The sequence below is a fragment of the Cynocephalus volans genome, chromosome 14 (assembly GCF_027409185.1).
Source record: "Cynocephalus volans isolate mCynVol1 chromosome 14, mCynVol1.pri, whole genome shotgun sequence".
NCBI classification, from domain to species: Eukaryota; Metazoa; Chordata; class Mammalia; order Dermoptera; family Cynocephalidae; genus Cynocephalus; species Cynocephalus volans.
Genome location: NC_084473.1, coordinates 10,915,144 through 10,924,250, shown reverse-complemented (window position 1 = coordinate 10,924,250; position 9,107 = coordinate 10,915,144).

Sequence of the window (9,107 nt, the reverse complement as noted above, 5' to 3'; positions counted from 1 at the left end):
CAGTTTCATTCAACATCTGACTCTAGACAGGAGCCTGTAAAAAAAAGGGAGGGGGATTTTTTTTTAAAAAGGCATTAATGGATCAACTGACAAAAATTGATAAATTAAATAGGTATTGTATCAATGTTAAATTGACTGAAGTTACTGTCTGTATTGTGGTTATGTAAGAAAATAACCACACACATGCACACGCACACATGCACGCGTGCACACAGAGCAAATGATAAAGCAAAGGGCATAAAAGGTTAGTAATAGGTGACTTTAAGAAAAGGGTACATGCGTGTTCTTCGTACTGTTTTTGTTCTTGCAACTTGTCTGTAAATTTCAAATTATTTCCAAATGAAGTTATTTTAAAATTTCTTTCCCTTTCTTTTTTCTTTCTTTTCCTACGGCCAGTATCAGGAATTCCCACACTTGGAAATATATTCCTTTGAGAACTTTAGAAATGAGTTATTACAATCACTTTCACATGCTGCCAATAGAACTGTAAATTGATTCATCATATCTAGAAGACAATTTAGCAATACAAATCAAGAGTCAAAATGACCACGTGTAGGTAGAGAGCTGTGAGATACAGCAAACATAGCCAAATATTGATTGTAGCACTTGGATGGTGGTTATATGAGTGTTCACTATAGAATTCCTTTGATATTTTTGTATGTTTGAAATTTTTGATAATAAAAAGTTGGGGAGACAGAAGGGCTCGTAACTGTCTAGGAATGGAGCTGGAGAAAATGGTCAAGAGATGCAAAAAAAGAAAATCTACTTTGCAGGACATTTGTGGGGGACACCAGTAGCCTCCTCTCTGTCTGCATGCTGCCCTTCTCTTGTCACCAAGACTGGTCACTGCTGCCATGCTTCCGCAGCATGGTCCCAGCCCACGGGCAGCATTGATGAGACTGGACATACAACCTACACCTATCAGGATTATGTCCTCAGAATGTTGAAGTTTGGCTTAGAAATTTGTGTTTTTTCTCAACTGGTCCCTTACATGGGAAAAATATCAAAATTTAAGAGATGTGCTGCGGCTGTTATGAGTTGGATTGTGTACCCAAAAGATCTGTTGAAGTCCTAACTCCCAGTACCTCAGAATGTGACCTTTTTTGGAAATAGGATCATTGCAGGTATAATTAATTGAGATGAAGCCTATGTCTGGTGTTTTTATAGGAAGAGGAGAGACACAGAGACACGGACACACACGGAGAAGGCCATGTTGTGATGAGGCAGAGATTGGAGTGATGCAGCTACAGGCCAAAGAACCCCAAGACTGCTGGAAAGCCACCAGATGCTGAAAAAGGCAAAGAAGAGTTCCCCTGGAGGTCTCAGGGGGAGCACGGCCCTGCCAATCCCTCGATTTCAGACTTCTAGTTTCCAGACCATGAGAGAGTCCATTTCTGTTGTGTTAAATATGTGGTACTTTGTATGGCAGCCCTAGGACCATGATACCGTGGCCATCTTCCTCCACGTGCAAGTAGAAGAATTAAGCAGATGCACGGAGAGATGGAGGGATGAACGAGGGCGAGCTAGCCTCTCAATTCCTGTTCCAGTCTGCCCCTGAAGACACCACATCCCTGCCCTGTTGGGCTCTGTGAGGCAGCCCGTGTCTTTAACACAAGGTCCTCTTATTCTGTTTGAGCTAGCTTGAGTCAGATGTTGCTTGTAACCAAATACTAAGCACAACGGTTAGTGCACCATTAGAAAAAAAAAAAAGAAAAAGAAACAACAAAATGTCTGGTGATAGAAGACCAGTTACATAAAATTATGACACCTTCATGAGAAAGACTATTAGGCAGTCCATCAAAAAAATCACATTATTGGAGTTTGTGTTATCATGCGAAAACAATAAAAGGTTATGCTAAAAAATAAGCCCATAGATAAAATATAATCCCAATTTAAAATATATATCTATTCACACAAGAAAAAAGACTGAAAGGACATGTGCTCAAGTTTAAACAGTCCTTTCCAGGATGTGATGTTATGGGGGATGTTTATTTTCTTTTTTATCCATTTGATTATTTTATCCCATGACAATTATGCCTTCTCGAAGCAAGGTGGGGAAAGGCATTGGACAGAATGAGAGGGACTAGAATTTGGCATCCACCAAACATTGTTCTAAGAACCAGGGCCAGGACCAGGGCGGGGAGGTTGAGGTTCTCACCTGGGGTGTAAAATTTAAGGGTGCCAAAAATTCAGTCATCCAGAAAATACATTAACGCAATGTTTTTCAAAAATTAAAATCAATGCGAAAAATCCATTATAAACAAAATTCAAAATTTTAAATAAAGAAAGGATCAATACCACGGATTTTTGCTTTTGCCTCAGATTTCAATACGGCCCAGAAGGGAAGGGTGAAGAAATTTTATGCATTAGTTCTCTCCAGCTTTCAACAATCTTAAGAGATAGGGTCCAATTTTCACCATATCCATTTGACAGATATGGAAGCTGAGGCCTAGAGAGACTAGGTGCCTAAGATCACACAGCTAACACGTGAGAAAGTCAGGATTTGAACCCAGGTGGTCTAGCAGCACAACCCAAACACTTAGCTATTTCCCTGTACAGCCAGCTCCTGCTGGAATGTGTTCACTTCCAAGGAGACAGGAAGCCTTCATCAATTTGTCCTAGTTCCTGGGCCCCAAAGGCAGGTATTTTTTACTTTTACCAAGGCCTGATTATCAGCTCTAGAGTTCAGGTCCCCATAAGAGTGAAGAAATCCAGGGCCAGTAAACCCTGTGCTGTCCGTAGGCACAGAATGAGTGGAGACCATGGATGCATAAAAGGAGAAGGCTCTGGAGGAAGTCGCCTGTCTGTCTCCAGGGGACAGTCACTGCCCCACTGCCCCACCCCCCTTCTGGAGGACTCCTCATAGTGCAAGACCTGTGGCTTGGTCTGGGAGACTCAGAAACTCAAAGTCACACACTTTGTGTTTTCCTGTTGATGCACATTTGGGTGGCTGCCACTTCACATCATCAGGCTGGCACAGCACATTGTGGAAAGGACCAGACACACACCTTTCTATCCATCTGCAGGCTATTTTTAAGGTGTCGCCCTGTATGTGATGGACTGCGTGTGTTGCAGTTTAAATCCCAGCTCCAACAAATACCTCACAAACACACACTAATTAGTAAAATACATATTATAAATCCCAGGTCTGAGGTCATTTGATAAGTGATACTCAGAACTGAACAATTATGTTAAATTATGACAAAATAATTGGCTGGTCTGTGGAGCTGGGTGTGTTGGTTCTTCCCTCAACAGCTATGAATCAGAGATCTATTGTGTCATAGATGCGGTGGGGAGCACCAAAGGAATACAAAAAACAGTTTCCACCTTCAAAAGGTAGGTTTATTAGTACCCTTGGCTATAGTCCAGAATGCTCTGGCTCTTCTAAAACAAAGGCTTTGAATCCAAAAGCGAAAGTACCAAGATGGTTTTGGCTACAGATGCAAGCAAAGGAAGGGCCCATTGTTCAGTTACTCATTCATTTCTTCACTCATTTATTTGACAACTATTTACTGAATATCTACTGATCTCAGGCACGATGCTAGATCCTGGGGATGCAAAGAGGGTTAAGAGATGTTCCCTGCCCATAGGAGCTCACAATCCAATGGAGAAGGCAGGTAAGTAAAAAATTACAATAAAGGTATATATGGAAAGTTCTATGAGATCACAGAGTAAAGAAGCAACTCACTCTGCTTGAGGTGGTGGAGGGGTGGTTCTTGGGGCGGGAGACAGAAGGGGCTGTTCCAGGTCGGGACAGGCTTTTGAGCAAAGGCACAGAAATGTAAAAGCACATATTCAGGTGAATCCTGAGCAGCCTCCATAGCGGGTAGATTGAGATCAGTCTTAACAGTCACACCAAGCTAGAGAGACAGCAGCCATCCATGGCTGGTCACTTTTTAACAACACAGTAAATTTTAAGAACTTCACTGTTGAAGTTCCTTGACCAAAGTTCCTTGAATTCTAGAAGTTTGGGCACATATTCAGTATGGCTCTTTGAGTGCTCAGTAAATAAGAATGGAATGAGCCAGAGTTGGGTGACCAGGAATTGAGACAATTTCAGAAAGTCCTGTTTGCTGTGGCTGCAAGCTGGGCCCATTGAACACCAGCTCTAGGTCATTGTTCCTGAAAAAGACAGAAGAAACAGTAATAATATTTTCTGAAAAACAACAGACTGTTCTTCCTGAAAGTCTTGATCACCAACCAGAAAAGAAAAAACAAATAATTTAAGGAGGAGGAAAGAACAGTCCAGAAACCTTGATATTTTTCTAGGACAATGAACAGAATTAGTCACTCAAATTCCCACCACACTTCATATAGTTAATAATGAGGATGATGATAAATAATATAATTTTGTAGGTGCCTCCCCCAGAATTTTCTTATGTGGGGGTGGAAGTGTTGAGGAATAAAATAGAAGGTCTTTTTTTTTTTTCCATTTCCTTATAATTCCCAGCCCCCTACACTGGGTGACTGTGGTCACTGCTGTCCCCCCTTGCTTTTCACCCCCAGCTTCCACTGACATGAATTGTGTTCCCCAAGGTTTATGTATTAGTAGCTTGGTCCCCACTGTGACAGTGTTAAGATGGTGGGAAATCCTATTATGGTAATTGAAAGGTGGGACCATGGAGAGGTAATTAGATTGTAGGACCATGCCTAGTAAATGGATTAATAATGGTGGTCAGGGGCGTGGTTCTGAGGGCTTTAAAAGGAGAGCACATGACAGGTTAGTCTCTCTGCTCCAGCATTTCACAATGTGATACCCTACTGTCATTGTCACCACCACTAAGGCCTTCACCAAATGTGTTCTCTGGACTTTGGACTTCCAAGCCTCCAAAACTGTAAACAATAAATTTTGTTCTCTTAGAAATTATTCAATTCTGTGAGTTTTGTTATAAGTAACAGAAACAGACTGATACACACCCCTTCCATCCTGGGAGGAGAGGAGAGGAAGGCAGGAGGGGCTGGGCTAGAATAAACACCTCTGGGAGACGTTCTCATGTTCATTACATTCACTCAGAAGTGAATGAAATTAAAGCCCTTGAGGGAGAACCTGGAATATCACCTGCCCTTGCTTCCTCTCACCCCAGCGGAGGATTTTCCCAGGCAGGGAAAGAGTAGAAAGGTGTTCTAGGCAGGGGAATGGCACAGGCAAAGGCCTGGAGCCGTTAAGGTGGTGTGGCTTCCTCTCTCGGTAGCTGTATTTTTTCTTTTCTTTCTTTCTTTCTTTCTTTCTTTCTTTCTTTCTTTATTTTTTGTCTTTTTCGTGACCGGCACTCAGCCAGTGAGTGCACCAGCCAGTCCTATATAGGATCCGAACCCGCGGCGGGAGCCTCGCCGCGCTCCCAGAGCCGCGCTCTCCCGAGTGCGCCACGGGCTCGGCCCAGCTGTATTTTTTATTAAAGCTGCATCTGTAATTCATAATCACAGTTGCCACACACTGAATGCTTCCTATGCACCAGGCATGATGCTAAGTTCTTACGTTCATTAACTTATTAAATCTTCACAAAAGCTACTCTACCCACCTGCTGTAGATTGGATGCCCCCCCGCCCCGACCTTATTGAGGCTTAATCCCCACTGTAACTGTTGAGGGTGGGAAATCCTATTATGGTAATTGAAAGATGGGGCCTTGAAGAGGCGATTAGATGGCAGGACCACGCAGTAGGGAACGGATTAATAATGGTGGATGGGGAATGGTTCTGAGGGCTTTTAAAGGAGAGTACATGAGGAGGTTGGCCTCTCTCTCTGCTCTGCCATTTTCTGCCATGCGAGACCCCTGCACTGTTGTAGAGTCACCTCACCAGCTGTGTTCCCTGGACTATGGACTGTATTGCTCCAAAACTGTAAGGAATACATTTTTTTTTTATACATCACCCAGTTCCGGGTATTTTGTTATAAGCAAAAGAAATGGACTAATACACCCTTTCCGTGCTATGTGGCTCTGTTTAAATTCCAAGTCTTCAGAGGCCTCCCTGACCGCCCCTCCTAAAGCTGTCACACCTTCCCGACCCCATTATTTCCCATTGCAGCGCCTTGTTTTGCCGCTTCTTAGCAATCATATTAGTTTCTCATGCTATTATAAAAAATTGCCACAAACTCAGCTGCTTAAAACAATACAAATTTATTGTCTCATGTGTAGTTCCATAGGTTAGAAGTCCAACATGGGTCTCAGTGGGCTACCATCAAGAGGTCAGGAGGGCTGCCTTCCTTCTGGAAGCTCTAGGAGACAAACTGTTTCCTCAGCTTTTCCAGCTTCTAAGGCCACCGCATTCCTTGCATTACGGTTCCCGCCTCCATCTTCAAAGCCAACAGCGCCAGGCTATGTCCTTCCCACGCAGCCGTCCGTCTAGTCTCTCCCTCCTGCCTTCCTCTTGGAGCCCGTGCTCAGGATCTCCTGCAATGGGTCATGCACTAACTGAGGACAGAAGCTCGGTTCACTGTCTCGCTTCCTTCACGTTGGCTGGATGGTGGCTGATGCCCTGTCATGCTCAGTAAGTCCCCCTCAAATGAATGCATTATTGGGCCGGCCTGTGGCTCACTCGGGAGAGTGCGGTGCTGATAACACCAGGGCCACGGGTTCAGATCCTATATAAGGATGGCCGGTTCGCTCACTGGGTGAGCACGGTGCTGACAACACCAAGTCAAGGGTTAAGATCCCCTTACCGGTCATCTTTAAAAAAAAAAAAAAAAAAAAATGAATGCGTTATTACGATTCTGTTGTGATGGTCATTAACACCCCTTTATAATAATGGCTAGCATTCAGGGAGCGCATGCCCGAAGTCAGATGCTGTGCAAAGTGGTTTTCAGAGATAGTCTCATTGAAATCTGGCAGCAACCCTGTGACAAAGTAGTCGTGTCCCTATTCACAACTGAGGAGACTGACACTTGGAAAGATTGAGTAACTTGTTTCAGGACACACAGGCAATAAGGGGGACAGGTGATTCCTCCCAGGCTGGTCTGCCTCCGGACACCCTGCACTCAGCCAAGCGACCCTGCCGCTTCTCTCCTGGGCTGGCCCCTGCTGCCAGGGAATGTCTAACTGCCTGGGCAAACCTCCAAGGCCCTTCACGTCTGGTTTCTCTCTGGCGCCCCAGCCTTTCCCTGGACTCCCACTTCTCCACTCCACTCCAGGTCTCCAGAACTCAGGCCTTCCTGCCATCGCATGTAGTGCTGGCTCCTTGGGAGGCACCTGCCTCTCCCATTCTTTGCTGTACTAGTTCTATGCATTCTTCCAAACTCAGCTCAGATTATTCTTCACTTCACACCCATGAAGATGGCTATGACTTTAAAAAATGAAAAATAACACGTGGTGGTAAGGATGTGGAGAAACTATAACGCTCATGCACTGCTGGTGGGAGTGAAAAATGGAGCAGCTGCTGTGGAAAACAGTTTGGTGATTCTCAGAGTCTCTGGGTTGAGGGAAAAGTTCTGAAAATGGAAAGTGGTGATGGTTGCATGACACTGTGAATGTACTGAATGCCATTGAACTGTACACTTGAAAATGGGTAAAATGGCAAATTGTATGTCTATTTTACCACAGTGAAGAAACAAAAAAAGAAGTTATTATTCTGGGCTCCATTGTATTGGGTCTTCTCTTTATAGCACGAGGAATACTGCGATATAATGTGCTATTTTTTTCTCTGGTCTCTCTGTTGGCTGTGTGCTCCCTGGGTCCAGTGACTGTGCCTGACAGTATCGGGCACAATTCAGTCGTTAGTATGCATTTTGTTTTAAAGAAAGAAGAAATGAATGACATTTATGGGGCATTTTTGGAAGCCTGTTCACGTACAGAATATGCTTCATAGAGGCGTGCTCCTCTAGGGGGAACTGAGTGTTCATCTCACAGTCCAGGAGAACAGCTGGTGCCCTAGAATACTTAGCAGGGAGTTATTATCCTGCCTGTTTCTCCAGGAGGGTCAGCTCTGAGGCAGATTGAGACAGAGACCACACAGGTCATGGAAGGAACTTTATCAGAAGGATTGCTTCCCCAACACATTAAGCCTGGAGAGGTGGGGGCCTACTTAACCTCTATTGTCCATTGTGCATTGTGGAAGCTGTGATGTGTAAGGTCCATGGGGGCTAAGTAAGGCTCTGCCCATGAACTTGGAGAGAAGGGAAATGGGGGGGGGGGCCTATGCAGATGAGAGGAATGAAATTCCTACATCAGGGAGGAAAAGAATGACTTTCTAGGCCAAGAGGAAGAGGACCTCACTGTAATTCAATCAGCAACAGCAGCATATTTAAGACGCAAAACGTGTAAAGTGCAGGCATAGGGTCGGAAAAACAAAGTCGGCATTCCGCCTCAAGCACCCTGCAGGGAGAACAGACAGGCCTGGCTGACCTGTCTCTTCACAGACCATAGCCCTGTGTTCACCGGTGGGGCTGCCCAGGCACCTTCACTCAAAGGAGGGGCTGCCTGGGTGTCAGAGCTGAGAATTCCTGTGACAAGACAGGCAGCCTCCCTCTTGTAAATCAGAGAGCTGCCACATGGCTTATAGTTTAGGTCCCTGTGACTTCAGGGGATTGAGTGCCCCTCTGACTACTGTTTGCCTGACAAATCTTCCAAATGCAGCTCCAGTGCCACTTGTTCCAGGAAGCCCACCAGCCGGTCACCACCACTCCTGGACCCCTGTGCCCATGAATGCTTTGACCAGAGTCAGAGCTGTTTTATACATTAAGTACTACAGAGAAATTACTAATACGAAAACAAAAAGTCCACGTCCACGCCATACACAGGCAGAATCAGAGTGAAAAAATACAGTGGTCTTAACCTGTTATGCTTAAAAGACATAACAACTACAATTCCTTGAAGTTGATACGACAAGCAAACAGAAAGGACATTGTTGGAAGGGAGGGGGCAGTGGGAGGAGGGAGGGAGGTTTCGGTAATGGGCCACAATAATCCATCACATTCTATATTGACAAAATAAAAAAATAAAAATAAAAATATAATAAAAAATAAATACTTTACTTCTTCAAATTTTACAAAACACATGCCCACGTGAACGCATTGCTTGGTCCCCTCCAACCCCGTAAGTGAGGAGCCTGTGCCCTTCGAGGTTCTGCAGAGAACGAGGTCATATCTGCGAAAGCCTTTGCACTGTCATGCGCCC